Here is a 14,525-nt window from a genome sequence, read left to right as displayed (position 1 = left end):
CTTATACAGGTTCGACCGTACAAAGCACGCCTCGAACAGTGCTACTTTGCCTACAGTTAACCAAGGGTGAGGCCGCCAAGCCCCAGGACAAGGCCCAGGCACCACCCCGCGCATCCACAACCTTCTGAAAGCGGCTTCATCTCGCAATGTGGTCAATAAATTCGCTTTAGATCCATGGAAAAGCAGGAACATAATCTTCTGTCCTATTCTCCAAGATGGACGGGTCTTCATTATTTGAGACCACCAATGAATAAGTATCTTTTCACCTCCAAGGGGAATGGAGTAGGTCGACATAAACATCATGTTGTGACCAAGCGCAAGTCTGACCCGACCATGGTCAGGCATCTGTATAGGAACAATAGAACTGGGCAGTTTCTGTTTCAAGAAGATCACAGCTGTAAAACTGTGTATAAGCAATAGTTTATGAACAACATATATAACAGAAAATAGCTCGTACCATAAGTTTCTCGACACAGTTGGACCTGTTCAACGAGTGCAGCAGTGGCACACATATCCCACGTGGCCTTCCACCATTGAAACGCCCCACAAGGACCTCAAGACGATCAATAAAGTGTAGGAACTTGTGGATGTCGTCCCAGTCAACTTCAGTGCCATCAGTAACAGCCGAGTTGTTACAGAATAACAAACGAGCAGCCTGCTTAACTCTGAAAAAACCTACACGTGCCACCAATTATAAGAAAATATTAGTTAGAAGTAGCATCTTCGTGAGAGATTCGTTGCTACTTCTAAAGTTAAATTGTGATCAGTTAGACAGAATAGGTGGATTAAGAAGTAATCAAGGCAACAAGCAAGAACCAGATACAAAACTAACATGGATGAACAATTGGAACGACGTCGGGGTGGAAGATCGCAGTGAAGATGAGACCAGGTTCTGCTATTTCCATCAACATTCGTGCGCCAACTTTCAGTCCGTAACACTTGAGAAAGTTTATCCAAGTTCGGCCATAAAAAAAGCAGCGATCTTCTTGGTTCATGAACCCAACTCGAAACTTATATCCATGGCTTGTCTTCACTGTTACCATTAAACTGGTGTATTCAGTTATGGCAAGGCCGAGCATCTTGAGTACATGTGTTCTGGCAGAGCAAGGAATGCACTGCAGGAAAAATAATATGAGAACACAATGTATTCCCTATATCCAAATCTAGAAATACTTTCCTCCTTCACGTCAGTGTTGACCATGGTACTAGTACCTTTTATCCAAATATAGCAATCCAAATTTCCAAATTAGTCGACATCATGTTCAAAAAACCCCACCCTCCCGGATAGAAAAGAGGATTCTAGGAACATACTGTGCGCGTTTTAAAATCCTGTGTTAGGATGAGAAGGAACAAGTGTGGCGTCTCGCCGAGGGCGCAGAAACCTGTAGGGTCCTCGCACTTTGGGCACTGCAAATGAAACACACTAGATTCAGTAGGAAGAAAAATGCATCAACGGCGGCGGCTGCCATCCTAGGAGTACCCGCGACCAAGGGACTTGGATTTATCGGGGATGGATGAAGAATTCGTACCAGGTTCTCCATGAGAAAACCCTATGCAATCGCCGAGCGGGGGTTTTCTCTGAACAAGCAGACAAGGGAGAAGGGATTCAGGCCGAGTGAAATATTGCCGCTTCGTCCGTCCATCTTACTGCTAAAGCTGGAAAGGTGGTTTTTTTGTGATTTGACGGATCATTGGGCATTAATGCGGCGCTACGACCGGGGTGTGTCTACCGTGCAGTTGTGCACTCTAATTTGGTGCATATGGCATGTGGACCCCGTTGCCGGATGCCCCACATATCAGCGCAAGGAAGTAGAAAGACAGGAGTAACTAGTTATTCACATAAATATATTTTTGACACAGTGATATTCCCTCTGTAAGGAAATATAAAGATCTTTCATATCACAACTTTATACATAAGAAAAATCAAGGGGAATATATATAACATATATAATTATAAAAAACAGAGTTTTTTAACATGGTATAGACGAGTTGGTGATGATGGTGTGCCTGTCATCCTGCAATATAGGCCGTCCGATTTATATCTGACGGATAGGAAGGAAACTATGGCAATTTTGCAAAAAGGTACCCACACACCTCTCCGCATTTGCAAATAAGGCCTTCCCTCGTTCATCCTTTTCTCTCACAAGATAAAATACTCATACAAATGCATCTTGATGTTACGTGCAACGCACGGGCATTATGGGGGTTCAGCTGAGAAATACTCAGACAGGCTCACGGTTCTGGACTTTGGGCCATAGGCCGGTGGGCCTGCATGTTTGGGGGCCCATGTGTTCTACCTCAGCGCTTTTCATATTGCAAGCGGTCGGTACGGCGCTGGTTTTAGATGCTGTCGCAAGGCGAATACACAAAATTGAATAAAGCACAACAGCTGTTGGAATGAAATCAAACGACAGTTCCTAACCAGCAATCAGAGTTGCAATTCTATCAATGATACTGTCGTACTACTTATACACACATGACACTTGTTTCACCATGCCAGATTATTACATCAAAATCTCTCGGCGGATAGATCAGTTCGGCAGTACTGAAGAATTTCAAAGTTGATTTGGACCAGCTCTCCTTGCCGAGAAAGTTCGATTTTGACATCATCCCCTACCGCAAGATATGATTTAGATTTGAACCTTGACCATCCTTTAGCATCAATCATCATGTGACCATCCTTTGTACTTACGGTATATTGAGCAGGTTCATTCACACCAAGGCTACGCATGGTAAGAGAAACTTGGCCGCTGTCGCCCGGATTGTTGAACGACTCCCTCGTTGCTCTAGGAATTCTCTGTTTGCAAACAAGAAGACATACCCAAACAGTTAGATCAACACAGTGAATCATGCGAAACAACATGGAAATAAAAAAGAACGAAACACTTGGGCGGCCAATGCTTACCAAGAAGGTGGACATGTCGGTTCTTGTAAGGACTTTGGTATATGAAGTGCGAACTGCAGCCCAGTCTGTTGCCGGTGCAACTGCTTGTTCGGTTGCCGCTGCACGGGCCGGAGAAGATGCAAGTGCAAGTGTTGGTGCAGGTGCCGAAGCCGTTGCTGCTGCCGGAGATGGTGCTCCTTGTAGAGCTGGTGCCGGTGTCGATGCCCGATCCTCCGGTAGATCAGCCTGATCCGCTGACGCAGTCGGTGCCCAATCCTCAGCTGGATCAGACTGAGCTGCTGCCGCTGTCAGTGCTAGAGCAACTGCCGGTGCTTGATCTGTTGCTGAAGATGGTACCGATGTGTGAGACAGCGGCGATCGTGTCTGGTCTGGTATGATCAGCTTTCTAACTTGACTAGGCTTCGTGACTGTGATCCAGTTTTTTTCTTCATTTCTTTTAAACGCGAGAAGGACTAATTGTGGCGTTTTTGTTAAACCAAACTGCAGTTCATCACAGGGATTCAGCTTGTACTCAGACAACAGACTGATCCAATTTTTTCCAGTAATATAAGTGATGGACAGTGCCTTCGTTACTGACACGACATAAGAAGTGAAACCTGCAAAAATAGCCATCGTAGAGCAAACCAAACGGTTTATTCTGTGAAGAATGTCACATGGCAAAACCTGCATCGTAAAATTGCAGGAAAAGAAAGAAAACATGACATTAAATCAATAAGATTTAGACAGTAAATCAATAAGATTTACTTGATGTGACACGAGTGAATCCTTACCAGGAAATCACTATGTTGAAGTACTAAACAGAAGATTGATCGTCCAACTACGGGTGGCATGCAGGGGCCCCGCCTACTCCCACAAGCAGGACAGTCCAAAGGTCGTGACAAATCGTATGGACCGAACATCCATGGGACTGGAAATCCTGGTGGGTGCGATAAACCCTGCAATGCATACAAATATTGGAGTGTAACCATAATTGATAAACAGTCCTCACAAAAAAGATGATCTGGATACTTCAAAATATACAGACTGAATTGAGTGGACAGACATTAACATAGACCGTTCTCAGGACTGACCACACACCAAAAGCGGCAGTACTAATAAACAATACAGGGTTCACAAACACAAATCAAGTAGTGAACAATAGTACTTACTACGGACAAGCAAAGTTGCACTAATTAAACTCTGCAGACTATTCTTGCCACCAACCTACGGGATGAACCCCGCATACTGACTAGGCCATGGACTTCATGAGAGATGTCTACATGCACCATCACCATCTTGTCAACCTTGGAGAACCTAACAGAGTGGTCTTTCTACTCATAAACATGATCATGAAGATAGGCCGCATCAGATTTGTTGGGAAGCTTTACAAGAACCACACCCTTCGTAATCGAAGGCACATCCAGGAAATTGTTGTGGTCAAGTACAGACTCGAGAACACGCCTGACAACAATGCTACAGGAAAACACTAGTTCAGGACACGTGGCGACAAGGACACAGCAGCTGGATAGTGTAGCAGTAGAACTCATCCTCAGGTCTTCCAGTTCAGACGGCATGACTTTGAGAACTTCATCTCCACCGCGGACCTGGTTCTAATTCAAACAGAAACCATATTTTATTACTACCTCCGTTCAGAAATATAAGATGATTTTCGATATTATACTCCATATATGACTACATATGCGCACAAAAATGAGTGAAGAAAGACACTAGAACATGTCTTCAAAGGCATGAGAGCAGAGGGATTACTTGCAATATCCATAACACAAGTTACTGAGGCAAATACACCCTCTTCAAAGGTAGCATTGATTTCATAAAGTACTCCCTCCATCCCAATATTCTTGTCTTAGATTTGTCTAGATACGGATGTATCAAGTCACATTTTAGTATTAGATACATCCGTATCTAGACAAATCTAAGACAAGAAATTTGGGACAGAGGGAGTAGTTGAAAGTAATCTATAAGAAATCAGTGTCAACCTCTCGCATGTTTTGGTTAAAAGAGGAATTTAGAACGGTCATTTGGCACACAAAAATCACATGCCAGATCACCCAGAAAGTTGTACTACTAGTACTAGTACTGCGTGTTAGATGAAAAAACACGATCAAGATCGAGAAAAGATCGTCAAGAAGAGATATTACCTGGACTTGCTTAATGAGGGATCCCGGAGAGGGGGGCTTGGACAGCGCGATGGCTTTGAGCTTGTCTACGGTAGTCTCGGCGGGGTGCTTGCGCTTCTTCGTACCATGAGCCTCGACGGTTTTGGCCAGAGCCATAGACATCACTTCGGCCGGTGCTCCAGCGTCCATCAAGAAACTGTCAAATAGAAATAAAAGAAAAGAAACCATAATCACAAACCCAAAAGAAGAAAAGAGAGGGAGTTATAGGATCAGTCTCGGGGTTGCAAGACCGGGCCTTGGCCAGAATCAACACCATTGATGCACTCACCTTTCCTTCTTTGGGAGAGAAGAACAATGGCAGAAGCAGGTCGGGGTTTTCTTGAAGAAATGAGGAACAAGATGAGGGAGAAGCGAGGGTTGGGTAGAGAGGAAGCTGAGAGAGAAGAGTGAAATGATGGTTGCTTCGTCCGTCCAACTTACTGCTGGAAAGGAGGGGTTTTTGTGATTTGACGGCTCATTGGGCATTACTGCGGCGTTTCGATCGGGGTAGTCTACCGTCACTCTACTACAGAGTAATTTAGTGCATGGCTGGTGGACCCCGATGCTGGCTGTCCCACACGTCAGCGAAAGTGAGTAATAGTGCATGGCTCGAGGATTATCCGCACGGTAGAGCGTGTCCACTGTTTTTCTGAAGAAAAAAAATGATTACAGCAAGCGTTCCCACTCTTACGACGGAGGAGTGCGAAACACGGTAGCCACTCGAACATACATAGTGCTCCTACTACTAGGCATGTGTAGTGGTTCATACGTCAGTACTACATAATCTCGTTGCTAGTGTAGTAAGATATGACGACGACAAATGATGTTGTGCGCATGTCAACTATATGAATAGTAATGTAGTAACATAGTACCGCTTTCTCGACTGTCCGGTCGAGAATGAACGGTGAGATCAATGTTAACAGAACTAGGTCTACAGCGCACGGAGAGTACGGTGCTACAGTACTCCACGAAACATGAACCATATGAAGCACGAATAGTGTTAGGCAGGGTGTATGAAGGGTGCACGGGATGGGAGCAAAAGTTCCCTTCTCGACCCACTTTTGGGTGTTTGGCAGAGTGCATGAAGGGTGCATGAGTCCACACTAGTAGGTTAACACAAATACACGAAGAGGAAACAACTACTCCGTCTAGGTGTGTAAGTCATCTTACGTTGTGCACTGCGACCGCGGAGAGGAAAACGAGAAAACTTAATGTCTTTTTGCTAATTAATAGCATAGAATGCAATGAACTAACCACTGCATGTCATGTTTATTAGTCTCAAGTCATTGAAAGCATGCACGGCCCACGTCTCTTATTGGTTGATATGTCACAAAACAAGAAACGGGGAGGGAGTTAATGTACCGTGCCTAAGTGTTTTGGGATTATTTGGTTTTCGTAAGGTGACTTACACAGTATATTGAGATGAGAATGCAACCAAACACACCCACACGCTTTGTGCTACAGTGATTGATCTGCACCGTCCGAGTTTGATCCAACGGTCATGTTGCGCCGAGACATGGACATGCCCATGCAGAGGGCGCCTAAACACTACCGAAGTCCCTCTGCTTCTCGAGGCGCACGACATTGGTGATGCAGGGGGCGAAACGGCTGAAAGGCAATGCAATCTACGGGAAGGCGGAGGGAGCCAGCTGAGGAGCGGGGAATCTTTTGGTTTTCACCATGGTAAAACACCAGTCGACGACTTCTCACATCAGGGAGCAGTGGGTTTTACAGGCGGAGTCATCGTGACTAATTGCTGCTGCGCCTGCTCCCGTCAATCAAAAAATTAAAAATCCTGCCGCGCCTGCTCCCGTCAATCAAAAAAATTAAAAATCCTGCCGCACTCAAACACCAGAGCAACGCCGCGGTGGATGTTCAAATTTACCCGCCGGAAAGTAGATAAAAAGGGGTGAAAAAACAAATGTGGCGGCGGCCTAGCTAATCGGTCGAACTAGCCCAACTAGCTAGCCATCATGCTTCACTGATGTACTCGGTGGGAAAAGTGGTCTTTCGTGATTTGACAACTCATTTATTTACTTGCTTCGGCAAAAACGCGCGGTAGGGCGTCCCTCGCCAGGAAGAATATATGCGTGCACCACCCGGGAGGACCCCGAAACCGCGCGGTAGCGTGTGCCATGTCTCGGCACGGAGGAAAAATGTGCGTGTAAAAATTTACTGTATCAGACGTAGTACCTATGGTTCGACCTCGGAACCCAGCCAGTCGGTCGAAAACACCCCACTAGCCACACAGCTTCATCATGCTAACATGGCACGGAGGATAGGTGTGGTTAGCTCCGTCTCGACCAGCCACAACGTCTCTTGTTCTAGGTGATTCTTCTATTTTCCAAGCTTTTTTTAGTTGTAATAACACCACGGCAAGCTAGCGCCGCTCTTCGTGTGTGCCCGTGCAAAGGTTAGACGATGGAGAGAAGAGAGAGATCGCAGACCTGGGACCCACCAGTAAGTGAGTCAACGGTCATGCACGTGTAGACGAGGCACTCCCTCTACTCTACTCAACGTAATACTGTATAAAATCAAGTTATGGGACAAAGCCAACAACCGTTGTTGTTTCAGGCTATCGACTTACGCTTTGTAGTCCAGGTTGCCAGTTCGAATCTCGTCTTTCAGATTTGTTAGTTTTAGGTCCAAATTTGATTAATGACAAGTGGGACCCCCGTGTGTTGTTCCGATATTTCAGTGTAGGATGGTTTTTTTAACAAACACTTTGCGCGGTTAGACAAGTAACGGCACAAGTTACACGTATTTTGCAAGTTTACGAACAAAAATGACAGCGGCATAGAATATCACATCCACCCCGCAGCTTAGATGCTATGGTGATACGAGTTTTTACACCGTTGGAAGTGAGATCCAATGGCTTGGGAGTAGTCTTTGTAATTATGCGCAATTTCCAAACTCTCCAAAGGTTTTTTTGCAAATAAAACATTCAGGCCTCGTGTGTGCCGCTGCATCTTGGATCCAACGGCTCCCCGTTGCTCATATTAGGTGCTCCCCGTAGCTTAATTACCCGCTACGGTGATATGAGCATCTAGGTCGTATGATCAGTGATCAGATGGCACATGCGTCGTACTTGTACTTTCTGCGCAATTCCCAAACTCTCTCAGCCGTATATTGCAAAAACATTCAAACCTCCTACTGTGGGCCGTTAGATCTCCGTGAACTCGTATCACCATAGAATCTACGGTGCGGGAGCACCTCATATTCTCCTGTGCGATAAAACATAAGGTGCTCTCGCAGCTTGGATGCTACGGTGATACGAGCTTCGAGGTCGTTTGATCTGAGATCCAATGGCATCTGAGCAGTCTTTGTGCTTGTAAGCAGTGGCCGAACTCTTTGGGGGCTTTTCTGCAAAAAACCATTCGAACCACCGAGGAGGCATTGGGTCACAAATCCAACGGCTCCAAAGAGCTTGTATCACCAAAGCATCTAAGGTGTGGTAGCACATGATATTCTTACATACAGGAGAATATGATGTCCTCCTTCATCTTAGATGCTACAGTGCTACGAGCTTCGAGGTCGTTTGATCTGAGATCCAATGGCATCTGAGCAGTCTTTGTGCTTGTAAGCAGTGGCCGAACTCTTTGGGGGCTTTTCTGCAAAAAAACCATTCGAACCACCGAGGAGGCGTTGGGTCACAAATCCAACGGCTCCGAAGAGCTTGTATCACCAAAGCATCTAAGGTTTGGTAGCACATGATATTCTTACATACAGGAGAATATGATGTCCTCCTTCATCTTAGATGCTACGGTGATATGAGCTTCGAGGTCGTTGGATATGGGATCCAAGGGCATCTGAGTAGTTTTTGTACAAATTGTGTGCAATTCTCAAACTCATCAAGGTTTCCTGTAAAAATATTAAGACATCATGTGAGCTGCTATATCTCAGATCTACAAGCTCCAAGCAACTCGTATCGGCATATAGCATCTAAGGTATGGGGGCACATGATATTCTCCCGGGGAGGAGGGGTGGGGGGTGCACAACCAATCGGTGGTTGGGAGGTTGGGGACAAATATAATCTAAACAACCCTAAACAGAGCTTCACAATTTTATCTAAGGTCGAGGGGGTGACCCCCGACAATCATAGCTTCGCCTAATTAAACACAACATTTGCATGTACTGTAGTACTAGACTTAATATTCATGTTTTAGTTTCATGTTCGTTTTTAATATTGAATTGAGGACCAACGTATCTATAATTTTTGATTGCTTCATGCTATATTATATTCTGTTTTGGACATTATTGGGTTTTATTATACACTTTTATATTACTTTTGGGACTAACCTACTAACCTGAGGCCCAACCCAGAATTGCTGTTTTTTGCCTATTTCAGAGTTTCACAGAAAAAGAATATCAAACGGAACGAAACCTTCGGGAACGTGATTTTCGGAACGAACGTGATGCAGAGGACTTGGACCCTACGTAAAGCAATCAACGAGGAAGGCACGAGGTAGGGGAGCGCTCCTACCCCCCCAGGCACGCCCTCCACCCTCGTGGGCCCCTCGTTGCTCCACCGACGTACTTCTTCCTCCTATATATACCTACGTACCCCCAAACTACCAGATACAGAGCCAAAAACCTAATTCCACCGCCGCAACTTTCTGTACCTACGAGATCCCATCTTGGGGTCTGTTCTGGAGCTCCGCCGGAGGGGGCATCGATCACGGAGGGCCTCTACATCATCTCCAAGGCCTCTCCGATGAAGTGTGAGTAGTTTACCTCAGACCTTCGGGTCCATAGTTATTAGCTAGATGGCTTCTTCTCTCTTTTTGGATCTCAATATAATGTTCTCCCCCTCTCTTGTGGAGATCTATTTGATGTAATCTTCTTTTGCGGTGTGTTTGTCGAGATCCGATGAATTGTGGGTTTATGATCAAGATTATCTATGAACAATATTTGAGTCAAATCTGAATTCTTTTATGTATGATTGGTTATCTTTGCAAGTCTCTTCGAATTATCAGTTTGGTTTGGCCTACTAGATTGATCTTTCTTGCAATGGGAGAAGTGCTTAGCTTTGGGTTTAATCTTGCGGTGTCCTTTCCCAGTGACAGCATGGGCAGCAAGGCCCGTATTGTATTGTTGCCATCGAGGATAAAAAGATGGGGTTTATATCATATTGCATGAGTTTATCCCTCTACATCATGTCATCTTTCTTAATGCATTACTCTGTTCTTCATGAACTTAATACTCTAGATGCATGCTGGATAGCGGTCGATGTGTGGAGTAATAGTAGTAGATGCAGAAACGTTTTGGTCTACTTGTCTCGGACGTGATGCCTATATACATGATCATACCTAGATATTCTCATAACTATGCTCAATTCTATCAATTGCTCGACAGTAATTCGTTTACCCATCGCAAATACTTATGCTATCTTGAGAGAAGCCAATAGTGAAACCTATGGCCCCCGGGTCTATTTTCCATCATATTAATCTTCCAATACTTTGCTATTTCTGTTGCCGTTTATTTTTCTTTATTTACTTTGCATCTTTATCACAAAAATACCAAAAAAATTATCTTATCATCTCTATCAGATCTCACTCTCGTAAGTGACCGTGAAGGGATTGACAACCCCTTATCGCGTTGGTTGCGAGGTTCTTGTTTGTTTGTGTAGGTGTGAGGGACTCGTGCGTGGCCTCCTACTGGATTGATACCTTGGTTCTCAAAAACTGAGGGAAATACTTACGCTGCTTTACTGCATCACCCTTTCGTCTTCAAGGGAAAACCAACACAGTGCTCAAGAGGTAGCAAGAAGGATTTCTGGCGCCGTTGCCGGGGAGTCTACGCTCAAGTCAAGCCATACCAAGTACCCATCACAAACTCATCTCCCTCGCACTACATTATTTGTCATTTGCCTCTCGGTTTCCTCTCCCCCACTTCACCCTTGCCGTTTTACTCGCCCTCTCTCTTTCCTTCGCCCTTTTCTTGCTTGTCCCTTGTGGTATTTGCTGTCATTATGTCTGAAACTGGGGAGGGTATCATTGATAATAATAACATGGGAAACTTTGATGCTTTTAATGATCCTCCTGAGGAACCTACTGTCTTGCATACTAAAAAGTTTCGAGTTGGTAGTGGTAATATTATTGGGAAAGGAGTTATTCAAGATTTCTTCACTTGTGCCGGTGCTTTGCCCATTATGGGTGAATCTATTCTTCACAGAACTAGTAGCCTTGCGGATGCAATATCTTTGCTCGTAGTTGAACTTGAAAGGCAATTTCTCCATATGCATCCTTGCATACAAAGAATCTTCCTAGAATTTTCTAATATTGAGCACTCCTCTGTTAAGCGTGCCGCTACTATCTTTTTGGCTCATGAGTTCAGATTTATAATGAAAGAAGCTAAAGAAATTTTTGCGCATTATAGGGTGGATGTTGGTCATCCTCCCATAGAAGCTATCCTTTTTAACCAAGAAGACTTAATGCGTTTACAATCTTTAGACCATGTTGCTTATAATGAAAATCTTAGTAAAAAGGTTCCTGCCGATGTTCTAATTGACAGAATTTCCGAACTTAATGATGATTTTGCTATTCAGAATAATGGACTAGGTTTTTCTCTTGAACAAAGGCTTGTGATTTTTTGCCAAAAGAATGCTTGTAATTATGAATTGGTTGTACAATATAAGGGGCCAAAGGAGGAACCCATACCACCCGAGCTTGATCTTGGGGACTTTTGTCCCATTAAATTTAGTCCCTTTGATTATTTTTGCTTGCCACAAAGAAAGCTTGCTGCTGAACGTAGAGAATATGAGAGAAGTTTCCATGATTTGCCCTACCATTATTATGGCAATACCTAGATCTATCCTTGCTATTATGCCTAGCTAGGGGCGTTAAACAATAGCGCTTGTTGGGAGGCAACCCAATTTTATTTTAGTTTTTTGGTTTTTTGCTTCTGTTTAGGAATAAATAATTTGTCTAGCCTCTGGTTAGATTCGTTTTTGTGTTTTAATTAGTGTTTGTGCCAAGTAAAACCGTTAGGATAACCTACGATAACAGTTATTTTGATTCTGCTGCAGAAAACAGAAACTTTGTGCGCACGAGATTAGTTTTCATAAATCACAGGAATGTGCTTTTAGTTGATTCTTTTGCTGTAGATCAATAAACAAATTATCTAGAACTTCCTAATTTGGTTGAATTTTTCACGTTCTAGAAGTTTGCGTTAGTTACAGATTACTACAAACTGTTCTGTTTTTGACAGATTCTGTTTTTCGTGTGTTGTTTGCTTATTTTGATGATTCTATGGCTAGTAAAATAGTTTATGAACCATAGGGAAGTTGGAATACATTAGGTTTAACACCAATATAAATAAAGAATGAGTTCATTACAGTACCTTGAAGTGGTGTTTTGTTTTCTTTCGCTAACGGAGCTTATGAGATTTTCTGTTGAGTTTTGTGTTGTGAAGTTTTCAAGTTTTGGGTGAAAGATTTGATGGATTATGGAACAAGGAGTGGCAAGAGCCAAAGCTTGGGGATGCCCATGGCACCCCAAGATAATCTAAGGACACCTAAAAGCCAAAGCTTGGGGATGCCCCGGAAGGCATCCCCTCTTTCGTCTACTTCCATCGGTAACTTTACTTGGAGCTATATTTTTATTCACCACATGATATGTGTTTTGCTTGGAGCGTCTTGTATTATTTGAGTCTTTGCTTTTTAGTTTACCACAATCATCCTTGCTATACACACCTTTTGAGAGAGCCACACATGATTCGGAATTTTTTGGAATACTCTATGTGCTTCACTTATATCTTTTGAGCTATATAGTTTTTGCTCTAGTACTTCACTTATATCTTTTAGAGCACGGTGGTGGATTTGTTTTATAGAAACTATTGTTCTCTCATGCTTCACTTATATTATTTTGAGAGTCCTACAAAACAGCATGGTAATTTGCCTTGATAACGAAATTAATCCTATTAGGCAAAGTATTCAACTCTAGTAAAAAAAAACTTCTCTTATGAGTGCGTTGAATACTAAGAAAAGTTTGATGCTTGATGATTGTTTTGAGATATGGAGGTAGTAATATTAGAGTCATGCTAGTTGAGAAATTATGAATTTGAAAAGTACTTGTGTTGAAGTTTGTGATTCCCGTAGCATGCACGTATAGTGAACCGTTATGTGATGAAGTTGGAGCACGATGTATTTATTGATTGTCTTCCTTATGTGTGGAGGTCGGGATCACGCGATGGTTAACTCCTACCAACCCTTCCCCTAGGAGCATGCGTGTAGTACTTTGTTTTGATAACTTGTAGATTTTTGCAATAAGTATGTGAGTTCTTTATGACTAATGTTGAGTCCATGGATTATACACACTCTCACCCTTCCACCATTGCTAGCCTTTCTAGTACCGCGCAACTTTCGCCGGTGCAATACACCCACCATCTTCCTTCCTCAAAACAGCCACCATACCTACCTATCATGGCATTTCCATAGCCATTCCGAGATATATTGCCATGCAACTTTCCACCGTTCCATTTATTATGACATGCTCCATCATTGTCATATTGCTTAGCATGATCATGTAGTTGACATTGTATTTGTGGCAAAGCCACCGTTCATAATTCTTTCATACATGTCACTCATGATTCATTGCATATCCCGGTACACCGCCGGAGGCATACACATAGAGTCATATTCTGTTGTAAGTACCGAGTTGTAATTCTTGAGTTGTAAGTAAATAAAAGTGTGATGATCATCATTATTAGAGCATTGTCCCATGTGAGGAAAGGATGATGGATACTATGATTCCCCCACAAGTCGGGATGACACTCCGGACTAAATAAATTAAAAAAAAGAGGCCAAAGAAAAGAAAGAAAAAGGCCCAAAAAAATGAGAGAAAAAGAGAGAAGGGACAATGCTACTATCCTTTTACCACACTTGTGCTTCAAAGTAGCACCAAGATCTTCATGATAGATAGTCTCTCATTTTGTCACTTTCATTTACTAGTGGGAATTTTTCATTATAGAACTTGGCTTGTATATTCCAATGATGGGCTTCCTCAAATTGCCCTAGGTCTTCGTGAGCAAGCAAGTTGGATGCACCCCCACTTAGTTTCTTTTGAGCTTTCGTACACTTATAGCTCTTGTGCATCCGTTGCATGGCAATACCTACTCACTCACATTGATATCTATTGATGGGCATCTCCATAGCCCATTGATACGCCTACTAGATTGATCTTTCTTGCAATGGGAGAAGTGCTTAGCTTTGGGTTCAATCTTGCGGTGCTCGATCCCAGTGACAGTAGGGGAAACGACACGTATTGTATTGTTGCCATCGAGGATAAAAAGATGGGGTTTATATCATATTGCATGAGTTTATCCCTCTACATCATGTCATCTTGCTTAAAGCGTTACTCCGTTCTTATGAACTTAATACTCTAGATGCATGCTGGATAGCGGTCGATGTGTGGAGTAATAGTAGTAGATGCAGGCAGGAGTCGGTCTACTTCTCACGGACGTGA

Source organism: Triticum aestivum, chromosome 6D (assembly GCF_018294505.1).
Source record: "Triticum aestivum cultivar Chinese Spring chromosome 6D, IWGSC CS RefSeq v2.1, whole genome shotgun sequence".
In the NCBI taxonomy this organism is placed as follows: Eukaryota; Viridiplantae; Streptophyta; class Magnoliopsida; order Poales; family Poaceae; genus Triticum; species Triticum aestivum.
The sequence above is the reverse complement of the archived record's forward strand: the minus strand, read 5'-3'. Positions refer to the sequence as shown.